The following is a 20198-nucleotide window of genomic DNA, read 5'->3' as shown; positions in this document are numbered from 1 at the left end:
ATTTCATGCCAGACAAACACAAATAGTACACTTTTAAACTTGTCAGTCCAAAGCTGAACATGAATATCTGCCATGCATGTGACAGCTTTAATGCTAGAAAGGTTGACGTGTATAGCATGTACGTACACGCTGCGACATCTTAGCGGCACAATCGGCTACTTGCCCCAAGGTCGTGATGTTTAATGCCAGTGATGGCAGTCGCACTTTGGTGCAGGTGAAATGCAGATGCTTCTGTTTCCTGCAAGATGTCAACGCAAAGTACAAAGCCCGGGCGGTCAAATTAGTCTGGAGCTCTCCACTACAGTATTCTTCATAGCTACATATGTCACTTTAGGATGTGAAACCCTACATGCCACAGGTAGGCTGCATTTTTTTTAGATTTTGTAACCTCTCATCTATGTTTTGCAACATTTGGCTAATTTTAGTTCTCAAACAGTTGTTAAAGATGAAACCGAAGCAGTTCTTGGCATAGTTTCCTGCTTGGATTAATTTGCTAATTGCATTTCTTTGAAACGTGCATCAATGCTGTACAGTTTATTCAGGCAGTTGAATTACAGAAATGATGTGGATCATGCATTTCAGTTCTGACAAATGGAAAGTAACGGTCACGTCCTTGCATGCATAGGGGCCCTTAGACAAATTAAATACATACTCAGGTGTGTGATTGTGACGCATATTAAGGGTCGACAGAAGGCCATGTGGAGACAGTGTGATATTCTTCATGAAGGCTGAAGCAAAATTGTACAACAGCTGCTGTACCATGCAGAAAAAAATTGACCATTTAGTGTATGATTAACTGACCATGAATAGCATCTTACTCAGAGTATGATGTGATATATAATATCTGGTTTAGCATCCCAAAATAACTACGGCTATGAGGAAGACAATAGTTGAGGGCTCCGGTATAATTTCGATCACCTGCGGTTCTTTTACATGCACTGACACCGCACGGTGCATGACGGCCTATTGTTTCGCCTCTATTGAAATGCCCCTGCTGTGGCTGGAACCAAATCTGCATCTTTGGGTTCAACAGCCAAGCACTCTAACTACTGAGCCAGCACAACGGGGCTAAGTATCAAAATGCATGCCATTAAATTTCCTTCTAGCCTGTGGTTTCCTTCACAGAACTAATGTATACAAGGAAAATTAAATAGCAAGAAAACACTATTTTTATTGCGCATTATATTCACATTTCAGCAAACATTCTCTAGGAAACCGTTTCTCATAATGTTTGCATGGAAACCATGAACATCTTACAAAAACAAAACATTGCACTTACTCCACTCCAATTATTAATGGGCAAGGTTGCATCTATGCTACTACACTGCACTTATCACAAAACCACAAGCCCCATCTGCTTTGGCCAATCACTTGATGAAACTAACGGAAACAGATGTCGCACACCACAGACAGGTCGTCTCGCAACATATCTCTGCATATGTTGCATTTTAATTTCATGCCTTTCCACTTAGCTTCAACTGTTGCCAGCATTACTAGTCGCCCATCTTTTCTGAAATTCCTTTTTACGCTGTTGGGATCAGCATCCTTGTTAACGATGGTCTCTGGAATTTTCGATGCTATCATTTTCACATCTTTTCATCTGGAAGAACGAAGGAAATGATAAGCTTTGAGTAAACAAAAAATTAGGGAGACTCCTAATCTCCACCTATAAGGGTATGGTGCGCCAGAGTTAATGGTTCTTGTCTGCAGATCCCACTCTGGATTTCCGTTAATTTACATGCCCTTTGCTACAAACATAATTACTAATTCCTTAATTCATGTCTCTGTTATCTCAGATATACTCATTAGCATACGGTCGTAGGCTGCCCTGTTAGGTGCTAGACAACCGGGCATAGACCTCTGTAAGCCTCACGTTAACCAAACTGTACAACCATGCCTCCATGGCCTAGGAGTAACATTTCTTAATTGGAGTTGAAACGTCGCAGAACATATTTCAAATATAACGTTGTAAGCTTGACTTAACAGCTCCTGCCATGTCGTGTGGTCTCGTGACATTTGGCCCGTGGCACTTTTGGCTTGTGCACAGGGCTCATCTGTTAAATACTGGTTAACATGCATGAAAAATACATTTTCACACAAACTGGTGGCAAATGGTCAAGTGGTGCACTGCAGATTCTGAAATGTATACCTATATGCATGCAAGGATTGCATCATCACATAACATGATCAAGAGTTCTATCAGTAGCTGTAGTTACATAGCATTTCAATGTCCATTAAAGGACCACATCAGACAATGGTTGTTGTTACCACAAGACCTGTTCTAACAGCGTACTGACACCATTCCACTGAGCGATGGACATGTATATGCATACCCTAGATAGCTCATGAATGTGGATCTCATTTATTTCAATGACTAGGCCAAGGAGTTCCTGTCGTCAGAAACCCTACACTTTATGAAATCGGGACAGTTGTCTTGAAAGGTGATGAAAAGAAATAACCAGGTTACCTTGACGCAATGCTAAATTACAGAGGGTGAATATGCTGCATGAAGATACCAAGAAGCTTGTACAAAGAAACGTGAGAGTGAAATGGCAGGATTTTTGAAACATTGAAATAAACTACCAACTATACCTGTCAGACCTGTCATTGAGGAATGAAAATCACGCAGTAATCAAAAATACAACATGGAGGACATTTTAGGTCATCTTCGCAAAACACATACCCACACCTCACACACAGCTTCATACTTATGGAAGAGGACAAACCATGCAAGGACTGTGGAGATGAACTAACAATAAACCATATCTTACACGTGCGCCAGAGTCGAGATAATAAGAGGAAAACATTTTGTACAATTTTGCAACAGATCCCTTTCCATCCCAGCATGATCCTAGGAGAGACGTGGAAATTTCCTGCATTTTTAGTTTCCTAAAATGTTCCTAAACAAGCTACATCCTAAAGAGCATTTTAGTAATTACACACAAAATAAATACATTAAACCTTGTTCTTGGTGCATGGCAGCATTAGTCGCTTATGCACCATAAAAATCAACAAAATGCTGTAAGGTATACCTTGGTTAGCTATGTTATATGAGACAAGCTTTCGGTCTGGTGTGGTCCTTATTCACGTGACAGCGCTGTCATGAGGGTTTATGACCCAGCGATCGGAAAGTGACCTATTCCAATAATTTTAAAAACTGAAGGCGATTCTACAGATTTCTAAAGACTGGAGTGCTCAACTGTTTTATTACCGTCCGCCTGCTTTGACAGCCTGGAGTGAAACTGTTGAAGAGAATACATTTTTGAACATTTAACGCGTTTCTGAAGGCGTTGCTTTCAATTACGGGGCCCACAAAAAGCAGCTGAATGTCAAACGCCGCTTAGGTAGGCTTTTTAGCAAGACAGCGATGTAGCGTGGAAAATCGCTCCGCTGGTTCATCGCTGGCGCCGCTGAACTGAAAGGCGAACTGTTCAAACTTGTAGCTACTGACCACACCTGAAACACTGAACTGTGCATGATCAAGGCAGAATTTCTCTAACACTGAGCACTGGTAGCTATCGATTTCGCGCCCAATATTGTGAAAATCTGTCCTCTCTTCGATCATTGATACGTCTACGGTTGAACATTTATGCACCTCGGGGTAGGCCAGCCGTGGGAACATGGATGCGTGGTTTAGCAACGACCACTTGCATGACACACTCTGCAAAATTCCAAGAGTCAGCTGCTGTAACAAAATGTGCAGCGCACATTTTCTACCGCGTACCTAAGTCCGGCGAAGCATGCATATCGATCCCGCTCGTTTCAAAGCTGCGCGGCTGTTCAGTCGGGTCACGATAACCTCGAGCATGCGGGGGTTTAAACTACATGTACGGAAAATTCAACGATAATAAAAAGATGCAGGCTAAGCACTTTAGTCTAGTCTTCCCCTAAATACCAAAGAACATTGCTGTTCATAGGGAATTCGGATCATTCGCGCTTTCGACTTTCCGGTTGTGCATTCTTGCGGTGCGGTGCAGTAGGTCTTCGCCTCGACGAGTCGATGCGCAGCTCGCCGCAGTAGAAGCGCAGGCCTCTGGTAGATTTGGCATGTCTTCTGCCACAGCTCTGAGGTAGAATTTAAACGAAGAATTTAGCTAGAAACATCCTGTTTCCTCGGTCTGCATGTGAGGAACGAGCATATATGCCATTTCACACACATGCTTTGGACTGCCGAATGTTCTGCACGGCGAGGTGTGTGTGTGTTGTGCCGGCGCTAGATCTTTGGAGGTCGATGCAGGACCTAAGACAGCGTAAATGCTAGGAATAGCTCGCTCGCATTACGGGCAGATCGAGGTGATAGTTTAGTGCGAAGCGAAAGCTGCTCGTGAATGTACGTATCTAGATGCCAGCTGATGGGGCTGGTGCAGTACGTAGCATCGCCTGCAGCTATGTGCGTGACAGCGATGCTTGCCGTACACAATCCTGAGTGAGTGAAGACCGTGATCTATGTTAGAACGGATGCACTCTTCGTAGCACCTCATCAAGAGTCGCGGATAGCTGATATCATAGAGGATAAGATTCATTCACGCGTAGCAAACGGAATGTGGCCGCGTTCGACGTGCATATAGCCATGAGCCTGTATATCGACGTCCGCCGTATCTTTACGAGAATCGAATGGATACGTCGGACGTACCTTTAGACACTTCGAAAAAAAAAAGTACAGTATGGCGTGAAGGTTATGCTAATGAAAAAAAAGCACACCATATGCAACTGTGCCTCATGATATGGACACTTTGGTGTACCTAAGGCATGTTGAGCATGAAAACATATTTGGTTAAAAAGAAAAGAAAACAATTGAAGAAATTATTGTGATTACAATCTGCTTTCTTCCTGCATAACTTGGATGAGTTAACTTCATTGGACAACTGCTTAGACAAATGATGTATGTAGGCTTCATACCGACATAATGCTGTTATGGTGTTGCACACGTTACATACCATACTTGTTGCTTTGACAGCTCTACTCTCGCCAGACTGCATGTCAACTAAGTTTCATTGGTATTGAGTAGCTGTTCAGCTGCATTTCTTTGCTAGGGGGTACCAATTCAGATATTTTCGATTCCATCAAAATCAGATGTCGTCGATGCTCATGTCCGTGCCTATTTGCTGCTTTCATTTTGCTGTGACGCCCATGATTACTTGCCTACTGAGTGATATCGATGATGTACGGGTGCAAATCTTACAACAATGTAGAATGCATTACAGATTTTTTTAGTCCTTGTTGCATTTGCTGCTCGCCTAAACTTTTTTTGCACCTTGCAAAGTGATGAACTGGGGTTTCTCACATATCAGTTTACATTTGCTGTATGGTCACCACTGTGCATGGTCTCATACCACATTTGCAAAGATTAATTACCTTATCTTTTCATCGTGTGTTGAACATTATCATATAGGTATTGGTTCTATAATGCTGATGTTGATCCACTATGAAAGCTCTGAGGCATGGATTTAGCACCTGACTTGTTGACACTAAGGTCACATGTAACTTAATCCGAATTCATTCCTTTTCTGCTTGGATTGGATTTGCTGTTTGCATTCACAGATTCACTACTCTGCTTTGCACCTATGCAGAGTGTTACCTTAGCTTTGCAGGATAAGGTTATAAAAGCGGGCAGCTTAATTCATTTTGTGCAATGACCAGCAAATGAGCTGCCAAGCCTTGCAGTGGTGACTTACTGCTAACTATTTTAACATAAAGAAAAGTGATTTGGGAAGCAGAGTGTGTGAGCTGAAAGTCTCAGTGTGCCTCACAATTCATGAATTCACAAAAACATTGTACACAATGCAATGAACGGTATGATGGCAGTTTCACAATGTAACAGAAATGTAATTCAGTCTGTTTTACTTTTCTATGCAAATACAAAGAGCCTTAAAAGCCCTCACACACTATAATAGAAACCTCGGTACAACAGTGGCAGTTTTGTTTGCAAGCATTGCTGCGCTTAATAATGAAAATTATATGGGTCACAAAAATACCTTTTAACGAGGTGTAGCTGTATATGTGAACTTATTTCTCTTTTAGTTACGGTAATGACACAAAAAGCCAGGCTGTGTGTTTTTAAACTGTGCGACTCAAGAAGGACATTTCTCTTTGGAAAGTGTGCAAGATAATTGCAACACTGTGTTTCATGGAACAAAAATTTGCTCAGTGGAAAATATGTCGGCTTAACTTTTTCTTAAAACTTTTACACAACGCATTAATATGAGTCTTGTGGAAATGGCAAAAACACTGTTAAAGGACAAGGACAGTAGGAAAGAATAAATGCAATTGTACTATGTAGCAATCATTGTCCTTCTTGTTTCTTCATGCAGTTTCCTCTTTTCTTTTCCCATGAGCTATCCCTACAGTGCACTGGGAACAAGCCCTTTAGAATTTACTCGAAGTCACGACAGGAGAAAGTACAGGAAGCAATGTGTATGTCTACTTGTAATGCACATTATAATTAGCCATGTTTGCCTCAAAGGGCCCACTGGGGTGGTGCAGTGGTTACGGCGCTCGACTGCTGTTCCCAAGGATATGGGATCGAATCCCGGCCTTGGCGGCCGCTTTTGGATGGAGGCGAAAAGCAAGGCACCAGTATTTTGTGCGATATCAGTGCACGTTAAAGAAACCCCAGGTGGTCTAAATTGTTTGTCTAAACCGCTCACTGCAGTGCAGTGGTGCCAGGTCTTAATTATTCTGCCTAGCTTTAACGTGAGCTAACCGAGCACACCTGAAAGTGCCCATTGAATAAAATGTAGGCCGGAATTCAAGAATGGCTACATCACGTTCACGTTCAAGGTAAATGTAACTTCCTATTTTGGAAGTACAATGCCAGTATCAAGTACTTTGTCCTGCCATGGCACGTCCAGCTTGAGAGAGAAAGTACTACATGAACCTTTCTCGCACTGCCTTTGCCTGAGCTCCATAGTTGTTGCTGCTGCACCTGCGAACAGGTGTAAAGCAAGGATCTGTGCGCTAATCCGCTCTCCATTCACCATCAATTACTACCCCATCCTCTCCCACCCTGTCAACATCTGCTGGGGAACAATACTGAAAAATGGTGTCGTCTTCGTCATCAAGTGTCCTCAGGTAGTTATGCAAAAGCACAATGGCCCATACTATTGCATCCACCGTTTTTGTAGAGGCCCTGATGTCCTGACAAAGGATCCTCCACCGTTTAGCCAAAATACCAAAGGCATTCTCTGTGATACGCTTTGCTCGACAAGGCCTATAGTTAAAAATCCTCGTTTCTGAGTTGAGGCTTGCTCCTGGGAAGGGTCTCATGAGATTTGAAGACAGTGGGGAGGCCTCATCCCCAACTATGACATAACGCAGTTCTACAGAGGTGCCTGGGAGCAGCCTTGGTTCTGGTATGGACCAAGAGCCCGCTCTAAATTCCTTCCCCAGTTCACAGCTGTTGAAGAGGCCAGCATCTCCACGCGAACCGCATTTCCAAATGTCTACTTTAATGAATCGATATCTGGCATCACACACAGCAAGTAGCACTGTGCTGAAGCCACCCATGTAGTTGTGGAACATTGTTCCAGAGTTAGCAGGCGCCTCTATATTAATGTGCGTCCCATCAATTGCCCCAATACAATTTGGAAAATTGCAAAGGTCTTCAAATTCAAAAGCTATTCGTCTCCAGTCAGCTGTGGTTGGCTCTGGGAGATACAAGGGCTGAAGAACTTGCCGCAAGGCAATGCATGTTTGCCTCACAATACGGCCTGCTATAGAGTCGGAGATCCTGCATGACTTTGCTATAATCCTCAATTTGGAACCGTTTTTATTCTTTACCATTGCTCAGCTCTAAACTTGACATTGTCAAGCGCTGGTGTGTGTAGGTTTTCTTCTTCATTCGCGTCCGTTGCGCTGCATTAGCAGTAGTGATTCACCAACTGGGAATCTGCATGCTTCATGAACCCTTATGGTATTTAAATACACTGACCCCACTGAGATCCCCGTCTGCAGTGCGATGACAATACATGTTAAATAACCCCTGGTGGCCCAATTTTCTGGAGTCCTCAAATACGGCGTATCGAATATCCTGAGTTGTCTTCTAGCTTTGAACCCCGTGGACTAAACCAGACCACACCTTCCTCGCTCTTTGACAAAAAAAAAAAAAAAAGCATTTTCACACCAGTTTTCATATAAGTTGAGCAAAGTGGTCGCTCGGGCGTTGTTTGCCTCTCGTCTCTTTCACCGTCCTCGTCTGGTTGTGCGCTTCAACTTTACATCAATTCATGTAAGGCTCACAGGCAAGAAATACGTTTACCAAAAAATGATTTTCGACCTCCGAGCAAATCTTAAGGTTTGGTCATATTGTTTTCGGAGGTGACAAAAATATCCCAAGAAAAGGAATGGCCTTGAATAGAGCATATACAAAGTTCCTGCTAGTGATATTAGTCTCCAGATTGCTAAACAATCAAATGAAGCGATCATTCCAACACTTTATGATAGCTAATGTACAGAACATTCGAAAAGGATATCGGAATTTTTCAGTGTCGCAAGAATATACGAAATCAGTGTTCACCAGCCAGCAAGTCGTTTTTTCATTTTTTTTTTGTAGTTCATACGAGTTTTCTGAATGCCCTAGCCGAAAGTTTAGCGCAAACAGAATGGCCTTTTTTTTTTTATCGAAGGACTGCTTTCTTCATTTCCCGTCGACATTTCTCAAAAGGGACGCTACCTGGACGTGCCGTATTCATGTCCTCAGTTTCTTCACACAGCTTCCCTACAATGACGTTAAATATCTTCAACCTCCATAAGTAATGAGTACACGGCCAGCGAATGATATGTCGCGAGCTGTGACGCAGGGCACTACGCTTGAAGTTTGTACATGTCGTCCTTGAGAAATTTCTACTTAAGAAAAAACAACTTGCAGTATTTTCCTTCATCTTTGAATCAACTTGAACAGCGGCAGCTCCCGTGTAATCCTCTTCACCCCGTGAGGTATCCGTCCTAAAAGGCCATTTGAGACGCATGAATTGCGGCTTGGACGATCTAGCATTCGAGAGAGCTCGCACTACAACTTTAAGGATTGCGGTTGTAAGCCTAGTTTTGTAGGACATGGTAAGGAACAGCACTTCGGAAACGACAGGACAGGCCGGCGTCCTCTGCTTGCCTCTGTCATGTCGTTTCCGCGGTGTTGTTCCTTAGCAGCTCCCGCTGTCAGGATCACACATACTCTGCGGCTCAAGATTACCTGGTTACATTTTCCTGGCCAAAACAAGAGCGGGGCCGACTTTGGTTGCAAAATACAATGGTGACATCACTTACCTCAATTCCCTCCAGTTTATATGGCTGCGAAATGGGAGTAATAGAACGATTACTCTGATTTCCTGGAAGAAAAACCGCTGCCTCGTGTTTATTATCTTCCTTAAACTTCCATCTTCTCCCTTTCCTTGGACAGCTGCTTAAAACCCAACTTTCCGGAGCTTGCGCAGTTCGGCCAAGTCCCGACGTCAAACTGTTACACTGTTGCTGGCCAAATAGGAGACAGGTATGCGAGTTAGGACGAGCGCGATGGCCCAGCCTTCCTTGTACACTTCGAAACATGAAGTCCCAACCTTATGAATGCAACCATAACATAAAATGCAAAAATGTTTCCAATGTTTCCAGTTCCCCGAATGGCCTAGTTGTTAGCGTAGAAAGCTGCGCTGTAGGCTACGAGTTCGAATCGCGCCAGTGATGCAGATTTTTTTTTCGCTTATTTTTTCGTTTTTTTTTTAATGTAGTTGAGGTGCTTCGTTACTTTTTAGCTATTACTTTTGATCCAAAAGTGAAAGCCATCAGACGCTCATTGGTCAACACTCATGAAGAACACACAAGAAATTAAGTACCAACCAGAAACACGGTGGCCAATTTGTTATAGACACACAGTAAGAACTAAAAAAAAATTCGACACACAAACAAAATTTTTATTAGGGATAGCCGGAAGGCCCTCTGGTCTCACTGGACCTCATGTACAGTTGCTCTGCGGGGACTTCCGCTAGAAACTTCAAAATTATACTTGATCACGAAGAAGTTCCCGGCGTTGTTCGTGGTGTTCACAATGTAATGATCATTCAAAGTTACCGGCCCCGGGCCAGGATCCACGTCGAACTTCACGGACATTCGGGGGCTCGTCGTTCTCTCGGATAGAAAAACGTCTCACCGCAGCCAAGGTCGCGTCGGCATCTCCTCCTGGTCCTTTAAAAATTTTCACCGTGACCTCGGTGGTCAGTCTGACGGTTGGACCCAACGCGCCGAGTACAGCGGTAGGTGTTAACATGGGGCCCACCTGGCACGTTATGGACACGATCGGCTGTCCTTCGTCGGCTGCAGCGTACCGAGTCCTAGCTACGGTCGCGTCGATATCTGAAGAAGGAGAACGGAACAAATGCACAATAATTTGGGTTGCCATTCTACTTGACAAAGAGCTCAGTTATGGCGGCTCTGAAATGCGCGAGCAAGCAGTGTTGCCAAATGTCGGTGAGCAAAAGTAACTAGATGGCAACGTGAAAGTAGCTAAAAGTAGCTAAAAAATCTAGCAAGGAGCTAAAGTAGCTAGATTTTTTCCCAAGATTTTTTATTTTATATTTTGGATATATAACGCATTTATTGGTAGCCCTATTATTGTAAAAATTAAACACAGCTATCAAGACATGGGTTCCTCTAACGAATAACGAATGATTAATGTGCTCAGGTTTCGATTCCGATAATTTAGGCAGACCTTTTTTTCGCAAAGCGTTTCGGCCAGTGTTGCCAATTTAGCTACTTTGTCGCTAGATTTAGCTACTTTTGGACTAAACAAGCTATTGTTGTGTACGAGCTAATTTATTGCTCAGAAGGCGTCGGTGTGTCTGCGTTCGCTCCACGGGCATCTCAGCAAGCTTCGTCTGCAGATGTCCACCCGGTCTGCACGCACGCCCCAACAACCGCTGTCCTCACCCATGGCCATTTCGAAGCACCGATTTGGCCGCTTTGTGAAGAAACGGCCTGACTTCCCAAGAAGAGCCTGGCCTGTTAATGACCTGCAGAGGGGCGGCGGCGGAGCAAGCGACCGTCGTCGGAGCCGCGCGGTGTCGGGTTACGGTACTCGACGTCGGACAAAAGCGGAGGGAGAAGCCATCGTCGGCTTCGGGCGAGGTCTTGCCTGCTGGCTGAAGTGTTTGCTGCTGAGGGGGAGACCCACAGGGCGCCGGACCGAACGTACAAAAACAGAGGCAAGCCGTGAGCATAGAACGATGGGGGGTCGCTTGTGAACTGGCGACTTGTTTGTTAAAGTGTAGTGGCACACCTGCAAGAGTGTGCGGGGCGCGTATTTGGGTTTGCTCGGGACGGTGGCTCTGCAAGAGAGAAAACGACAGAAGAGACGAAGAAAGTCGGCTGTTCCGACTACCATCTACACCCCCAAAGGCGACGCAAGAAGCTTGAGAGAGCAGAGCCCAGCGGCCCAGCGGGGCCCAGCGGCCCAGCGATTCAAGGCGTATGCTTTTTCAATGGGCGTTCATGTCGGCCACCGCGAGGCGGCGCAAGCTTGAGAGAGCCGAGCCAGGCCGAGCGGCCCAGCTATTCAAAGAGTATGGATTTTCAATGGGCGTCATGTTGGCCGCGGTAGCACGCTGCTCCAGCTGGCTGACTTCCGAGGTTTCGATTTCCGTGTTTTTAACTGGTGGCGTGTGTTGTTTCGTGCGCTTTTGCGCACCTAATTAAGCTTAAATTCGTTATTCCAACCGAACTTGTGTTGCCATCGACGGATGAGTGTCCAGCTGGCGGACTTGACCAGCTATTTACGTGCTTTTAACCTGTGGCGTGTGTCGTTTAGTGCGCTTCTGCGCACCTATTTAAGCGCTTTTTTTTTTTTTTTTTTTATACCGGAAAGCTTTTCCAGCACCTGTGCTTGTTGCCATCGGCTGATGAATGCACCCCCCGAGGCGGCGCGATGCTTTGAGAGACCCCGCGGTCCAGCGATTCGAGGCGTATGCTTTTTCAATTTATTATTATTATTTTTTTTTGTGTGTGTGTGGTGAGCATTATTTCTCTGAGAGATTACCGAGGTAATTGTTTTAAGTGTGTACTTAGGTACGTATACATTCCCTTTTAGCGTGCATTGTATGCATGTATTTTGAAGCTTCAAAACAGCACTGACAGTGCTTACGAAACGCAATTCTGTCTGCATACATGTACTTTCAATTATTTGAATGTAAGCGTGCCTTTATAATTATTAAAAATGCAGCAGAGCGCGGCTATGCCGCGTACCTGTATTGTTTAAAACGAGTCATGCACGAACTGTTCCTTCCTTTCGATGTCATCCCAATTAAGACCACACGGGTCCCGAAATGTTTTTTTTTTTTTTTTTTTTGTTATTGTTTAGTCTGCGTTCCATTTTCACGTGTCAGTATGTTATGTACATCTGTTCCCAATCAGAGGAGCTTCCGTCTAACTGTCGGCTTCAGCCTCAACGTCGGTGGCTTAATTCCACCTGTTCTGCTTTTAGAAAGAACACCTGGTTTCAATTTCCTTACCAACTTTACTGCCCAGTCCCTGCACAGTCTTCTTCTAGCCATTCTTGCAGGACGAAGAAACACCCGAATGACATGAAATTTTCATGTGGTCAAGTGGAACGAAGTTTGGACTCTATTCAAAAGGCGTTTATTTTTGAGGAGTCAGCACAACTATTATCCTTCAGTGCCAGCCATGTGTAGAGTGTTCTGACTGAAACTTCTTGTTTCCTGAACATAAGTGGAAGCGCTCATTTTTACAGCTTATTTCCAGCCTTCTTTGCATCAAGTTAAGTGGGCAACAATTCAAGATGGTACCTCTTTATCTGCTACACAGGATGGCAAAGTGAATATTTAGTCATTTATATATTTTGGTATATACAACATTATTTAATTAAATAGCAGGTATTATTTTAAGGGGTGAAACAGAAATTTAATACAGGCAGTATGTTGCAGCATATGAATCCGTTTTGAAAAACAGAAAGTACACATTTATATACTGCATTTGCACAAACCAAGAACAAATGCAGGGGATGACAATTATGGGCCTATACAGGTGAAAGAAGTGAAAGTTTGTGGACCGCACTTATGCAGACATTATAAACCTGCTCAAAATACAAAATGTGGTGCAAACACAGTGGCCTCAACATGTCCACAGACGAAAAAAAAAAACAAACTAAAAGTGGATTAAACAATTTACAGTTCGGTCTCATAACAGGCTGGCAGTTATTTAATGGGCTTTTCAAGTAAATTGTTCAAATCGCAATAAAGATATTTTTCCACATAAGTAAATAGCAGAAATCTTTTTTTGCATAATAAATGATAAATAAGGAGGGTAAAACATGACCCATGTAATACAATAAAACAATAAGTGCAGGAAGCATACAAAACATGCATATGCAAAGGTTTATAATTTGTAGTAACCTAACTAAACTGCATGACATGCACCTTTATCTTGGAACTTCAATCGCCTAACTGTGTCCTGCATCAGATGTGCCTGCCTTGGGCCGACGAACTTCCAAACCACATTCACCTACCTGAATTTCTGCTGCCTTTTGGCATTTTTCTTTCCTTAGAGTTCACTATTGCTTATTCCCTTAATAAAACATGCCTTGCCACTCGTCTTATTTTCAGGTTCAGCAACGGCATCAGTAACTCTCGTTTGTACCCAGACCCACCCTTACTGCCTCGTCTTCCTTGGCTGTACACCATGTCCTTCACTTCTACTATGCTGACCCCAATTTAATTCCCATCTGTATTGGTATCCTCACAGTTTGTCCCATATGCAAGCACTCGTGATGCAACTATAATGTAGTTTCCTCCGAAGTGATGTACTGGTAAACTGATATTCATTACCTGGTAATACCGGCCTAATGCTTTTCACTTTATTTTTCCCCCTGACTTCATATTTTCCTCTTTTGATCCAGATCTATTGCCATTACCTGCAACAATGCTGCGCTACATGTTATAAACGGTTCTTCCTTTTCGTTTCCTCAAATTCAATTCAGATTCATTGTTCTGCTTTACCTCTTTGGGTGCTCAGCCAGCTTCTTTAGTTTGTTTATTCATTTTAGTTATACACTTCAGGAGTGATGGACACAAGCTGTGCAGTATCACTAAACTAAGAATAAAAAATGGTTGTAGAGTATTTATCTACGGAGAGAAAATAAACAAGCACAGATGTTTAAACAACTCAAACTCAGAGCAGTGGAATATAGTCAGCAGAGTAATGTGTTTTTAGTTATCGCATTTGTTTTCTAAATATATTTGGTCTCGTATGAATGTGCAAGCTGAAAGTGTTTTTTCAGTCATGTCTAAATGAAGAGCGAGTGTAAACAAGACAATATTTTATGTTGTAGTATGCTCACTTCATAAATATGGTTGTGATATACAGACCAACACGGCTGGTGAAGCAGACAACAGAAATAGATGGATTATGGTAACACTTTTGAAAATACACTCATGACAGGTATTATTAATCATGACAGTAATGACAGAGGTTCTACGTATGAATCAACTATTGCCATGATCACATATTTATTTCACAATGATCAATACAAAAAGTTCCCATGCTTATTTTGGTGTCAGTGGCTGTTGGCACTCTTAGTGTAATACGTGTATATAGATATATATGTAGCAGACATTCGTGCCACTTGCCAGCGACTTGACTACCTACAGTCGCGCCGCCTCAACAACACCTGTGATCCGAGCCAAGCTCCCGAAGCCGATCTGCGCACCATGATCCGCTCTATTATACGGGAAGAGCTCCACAATGATATTTCGTCGGTGCCTGCTTTCTCACGTCCACCTGTTCAATCTCCTGAGTTGCATGGCATTATCAAGGAGGACCTTGCTTCATTCACTCGTCCCATGGCTACAGAACCACCAGCCCCTTCCTAAGTCCCTACGTATGCTGAAGTTACTGCGGCACCTCCTCGTCTTCCTGCCCATCACTGGCCTGTGTCACCCAGCCTCGCCGCCCTGTCCTCGCGACAACCGGTGTGTGGTAATTGGCGGCCTCTCCCACCTCGTCCAGTTTGTTTCTACTGCGGCATCCGCGGCCATGTTACACGCGTCTGTCGCCGATGACTGCGAGATGAGCGTGCGAGCTACAGGTACGTTTGACGTGACGACGCGTACCAGCTTACGCCTCACCAATATTACACCAACAATGACCTCCGTCGACTTCCCCTGACCTGTCTATGACAGCACGGCCATCGCTTCGCCGCTCCCCATCACCCTTTCAGCGGACTTTGTCTCCCCTTCACCCCCATCTTCAGCTCCTGCCTGCCGCACGGAAAACTAGCCTGTGCAGTTTCCGGAGGTAAAACTGCACTGTCTGCCGTCGCTCCAATTCCTCCACTGCTCCAATCGAACATGTCGACTCTATTCGTTGAAGGAAATGTACTGGAAGCTTTAATTGATACTGGTGCCGCTTTTTCCGTTATGCAGCTTGACTTGTGTTTAAAACTCCGAAAAGTGTGCACTCCTTACAACAGTCCTGCTTTACGTGCTGCAAATGGAGAGAATATTAACCCGTGTGAAGCGTGCACAGCCCGAGTCATCATTGACGGTATCTTGCACTTCATTGAGTTTGCTGTCGTATCCTCCTGTGTCCATCAACTCATCTTCGGCTGGGATTTCCTCCAAAACGCCTCAGCAGACATTAAGTGTTTCGCTCCCACTCTTGAGGTCACTGCAGGCAGCGTTGTTGCCGATAGAGAACGACCTTCCTCCCGCTTAGTTATGGTTGCCGATAACGTCCTCTATCCGGACAACGAAGATATTCTTTCTGTGACTTCTGACGCCGTCACCGATGGTGACGTCCTGAGTACACCCAGCCCTCATCTCCTGTCAAGAGGTGTTATCATCATCGTGTCCCTTCTTCGATTTTGTAGCGGTTCTCTTCTTGCTGCCTTCAACACCACATCGGAGCCCATTCTTCTGTGCCGCGGCTCTACTGTTGCATCAGTTGCTTCCGCCCAGCCTGTCGCTCTTCTTCCCATTTCCACCTCTGATCGCTCTGATTCATCCCCTGCCTCGCTCAGTGCAGCACTTCGCCACACAATCAGCACCGACCTGACAGCAGACCAGACAGACGCATTGCTCGCTATATTGAACAAGCACGCAGACCCGTTCGATGTCAATTTCGGCGCATTGGGTCAACCCGCTGCAGCAACGCATCGCATCCACACTGACGGATCAGGCATAGTTAGGCGCCAGCCATATCGTATGCCTTCAACTGAGCGCAAGGTTATTCAGGAAAATGTTCGTGACATGCTTGCACGCAACATCATATGCCCATTGTCCAGTTCTTGGTCACCGCCTGTTGTTGTTGTGCTAGTGCAAAAAAAAAAGCCGGTTCAGTTTTGTGTAGATTTCCGTGCTCTGAATAGAATCACTCACAAGGATGTGTATCCCCTCCCACGAATTGACAACGCCCTCGACTTTTTACAAGGTGCCCAATTTTTTTTCAGCCTTGACTTAAGATCAGGCTAATGGCAGATCTCCATGCATGAAGATGATAAAAGGAAGACCGCTTTTGCAACACCCAACGGTTTATACGAATTCAATGTAATGCCATTTGGACTCTGCAACACTCCTGCTACGTTCGGGCGCATGATTGACACAGTTCTCCGCGGCCTCAAATGGAAAACATGTCTCTGTTACTTAGGCGACATCATTTTCTGATCATTTTAGTCGTCTCGATAAAGTTTTGACAGCTCTTTCCAGTGCCGGCCTACAGCTAAACACGAAGGAATGCCATTTTGCATTGAAAATCTATTAGTTCTTGGCCATCTCGTAGGCAGCGAAGGAAATAAGCCCGACCCTGAACAAAATCCCTGCTGCGCTGCACTTTCCCCACCCGACTAGGGTCAAAGATCTCCGCAGTTTCCTCGGCTTGGCATCATACTTCCACAAATTCATCCGCGATTCAGCCTCTATTGCCTCACCTTTACATGCGCTTCTTCACACCGATATGCCTTTCGTCTGGTCTCTTGCTGCGAAGAAGCATTTGAAATTCTGAAGCGTGCTCCGACTTCGGGTCCTATCCTCTGCGATTTTGATGACAAAGCTCCGGCTATTTTGCACACCGACGCCACTAGCCATGGCATTGGCGCTGTCCTTCTGCAACGCCAAGACATCTCTACAGAAAATGTTGTTGCCTATGCACACCGAACTCTGACTACTGCGGAACAAAACTGCACTATTACCGAGCAAGAATGTTCATCTGGGCTGTTCAGAAGTTTCATCCTTACCTGTACGGCCGTCACTTCACGGCCATCACTGACCACCACGCCCTATGCTGATTATCCTCTTTGAAAAATTTGTCCGGTCGTCTCGGGCGGTGGATCCTCTGCCTTCAAGAGTACGACTTCACTGTCACTTACAAATCGGGCAAGAAGCACAAGGACGCCGACGCTCTCTCTCGTTGCCCTATTGCTTCGCCATCGCAACACATGTCCTCACATTCCTCTCCTGTCCCAACGGAGTCACGCGATTTAAACTCTACAGTTATCCACTCTTTATTTGAGCGCCGCCTCTATTGCTCCCATGCCAGACATAGACTGTAATCTGGCTCACCACCAGAGTGCTGACTCTTACTGTCGAAAGCTGATTGATGGTCTCACCGGTGTTATGAGACCTCCAAATGCCCGTCTTTGTTTTCGGCTCAAACATTTCAAGTTACAGAATGGCACATTATTTTGGCACAACTACAGCCCACTGGGCCACACCTGGGTTCCCGTAATTCCTTCTTCCCTGCGTCCTCAAATTCTACAAGGATTTCACAACGACCTTACCGCAGGTCACCTTAGATACCACAAAACCTACGACCGCATCAAAAGTCGTTTCCTCTGGCCTGGCCTTTCAACCTCACTATTGAAATATGTAGTGTCTTGCATCCCTTGTCAACGCTGCAAGCGGTCTACGTCGCCTCCTGCCAGTCTCTTACAACCTCTCTTATGTCCTTTCACACCTCTCAAGTCGTCGGAATAGACTTATATGGCCCCCTGCCCTTGACTCCAGCTGGCAACTGCCGAGTCGTTACTGCCGTTGACCACCTCACCCGATACGCTGAAGTCGCACCACTTCCTTCCACCTCCGCTTCCGAAATCGTCAACTTCTTCATCCACACCATACTTCTCCACGGCGGCCCTCGCCTCCTCCTTAGCAATCGTGGTAAGTCGTTCCTCTCCACCGTCCTTGCAGCAGTGCTTCATGCTTCAGGCACAGTGCACAAAACTACATCTCCTTACCACCCTCAGACCAATGGTCTCACGGAACACTTTCATCGCACCCTTTCTGATATTCTATCCACCTATATTCACCCTCAGCACAACAACTGGGACTCTTTACTCCCCTTTGTCACCTTCGCCTACAACACTGCCGTTCAACAAACCACCACCTACTCTCCATTTTTTCTTGTTTATGGCCACCACCGTACCTTCTCACTCAAAGCATCTTTCTTCTCAGTTTCCACTCCTTCTGCCGCACCTTCCCATGAACAGTTTGTGTCTCGTATCACCCACTGCCGTGATTGTGCCCGCCTTCAAACTGAAGCCACTCAAGCTTCCAGGGAAAGCACATATGATACAACCCATCGCTCAGTGTCTTTCAGCCCTGGAGACGAAGTGCTACTCTGGACATCTACTCGCATCCCCGGCCTGTGTGAAAGGTTTCTGAGCCGTTTTATTGGCTCGTACACGGTTCTAGAACAAACTTTTCCAACTATCTCATCACACCTGCATCGCCTGTTCGCGATCACCGGTGTCGCGGCACTGACACCGAAGTAGTGCACATGTCGCGTTTTAAACACTAACTGCCGACCTTAAGCTATAATTTACGACCAGGATGGTCGCTTTCGTTTTGGAGGGGGAAGGTTGTAAGCAGTGTGAGTGAACTTCATCTTCATCTAAGTGTAATCATTATCAAGTCGTGGGAAAAAGACGAAGTGGTGATGAGCTGGGGCTAGTCAGTAGCTGCTGCTTCGGCTTATCTGAAATAGAAAGGTGAATTCGCTGGTGCGACTGTCTGCCTCAAGAGATATATATATATTATAATGTAATGAGCACCTTGTTCTCCCTGCATTTGTTTGCTGATTAGCCTAATGTTTGCCATATGGGCCTTGTTTCTGAAAGCCTTGATGTCGCAGGTAGCGCCCAGCTCCCACTCTTCCTTTAAGTTGACATTCCACATGACAGCTGAGGACCACCGACAAGGGTGGTTCTGGCGAGCACCGTCAAGTGTAGGTTACACGCCACACAAATATTGAGCAAACTTGAACACTGAATAACCACTATTGTAGCTTAGTTGATAAGAGTACCAGACACTATATTCGAGGTTCACAGGTTTGTATCCCACCAGTGACCTGTGGTTGTTTTTTTTCTTTCTAATCAATTATTTACAAGATTTTATTGGTATTTCACATTTATTGACACATACACAGGCACACGCACAGATCAGTTAGACTAGCTTTTTACTCGGTTAACATCTGGTTGTTTCGTTCTTCTACCTTCCAGACTGTTACCGTCATCATTGATTGATCCTTAAAGACCTTGAGCGGGCATTATTTTTGGGGAAGCAAGGACTAGTAGAGAATGTTCATTGTCGTAGATTTTTTATACAATGGAAAACAAACAAAAAGGCATGGTAACAACATTGCAATACAGTGCATAACAATAGAACAATGCAAAAACCAAATGGTCAAGGGCACCAGTGCATTCATGTCAGCATATGCTTACACATTAAGGCGGTTTATAGAAGCACAATATGCACAAAGTAGTACGCAGACAAATGACAGGTCGTATATGTTAGTAAAATTTGAGAGAGCGAACAAAGCAAAACTCACTTTTGAGGCTACGCAGACAAATGACAGGTCGTATATGTTAGTAAAATTTGAGAGAGCGAACAAAGCAAAACTCACTTTTGAGGCTACAGTAAGGTAGTTAAGAAAAATTTAAGTCAAAATGCTGCTCATTTTAATTTAGCAATTTGGACAGATATTAACAGTCTAAATTTCAAGTTCAGACATTCCTGGACTATAGATTTCGGAATCGAATTCCATTCATCAATGGCCAGTGGCAAGAGAGACCTATTGAAGGTATTTGTGTAGCCTGTTATTAACCTTTTCAAAATTGGCCAACGGGCACTGCCATATTGGAGACTGGGCTGTGCTCATAACACAGAAAAAAGCTGCGGATTCTGCGGAAGGAACCACCACCGGCCTGA

This window comes from Amblyomma maculatum, chromosome 1, assembly GCF_055883805.1.
Source record: "Amblyomma maculatum isolate TAMU_Amacu chromosome 1, ASM5588380v1, whole genome shotgun sequence".
Lineage (NCBI taxonomy): Eukaryota > Metazoa > Arthropoda > Arachnida > Ixodida > Ixodidae > Amblyomma > Amblyomma maculatum.
The sequence above is the reverse complement of the archived record's forward strand: the minus strand, read 5'-3'. Positions refer to the sequence as shown.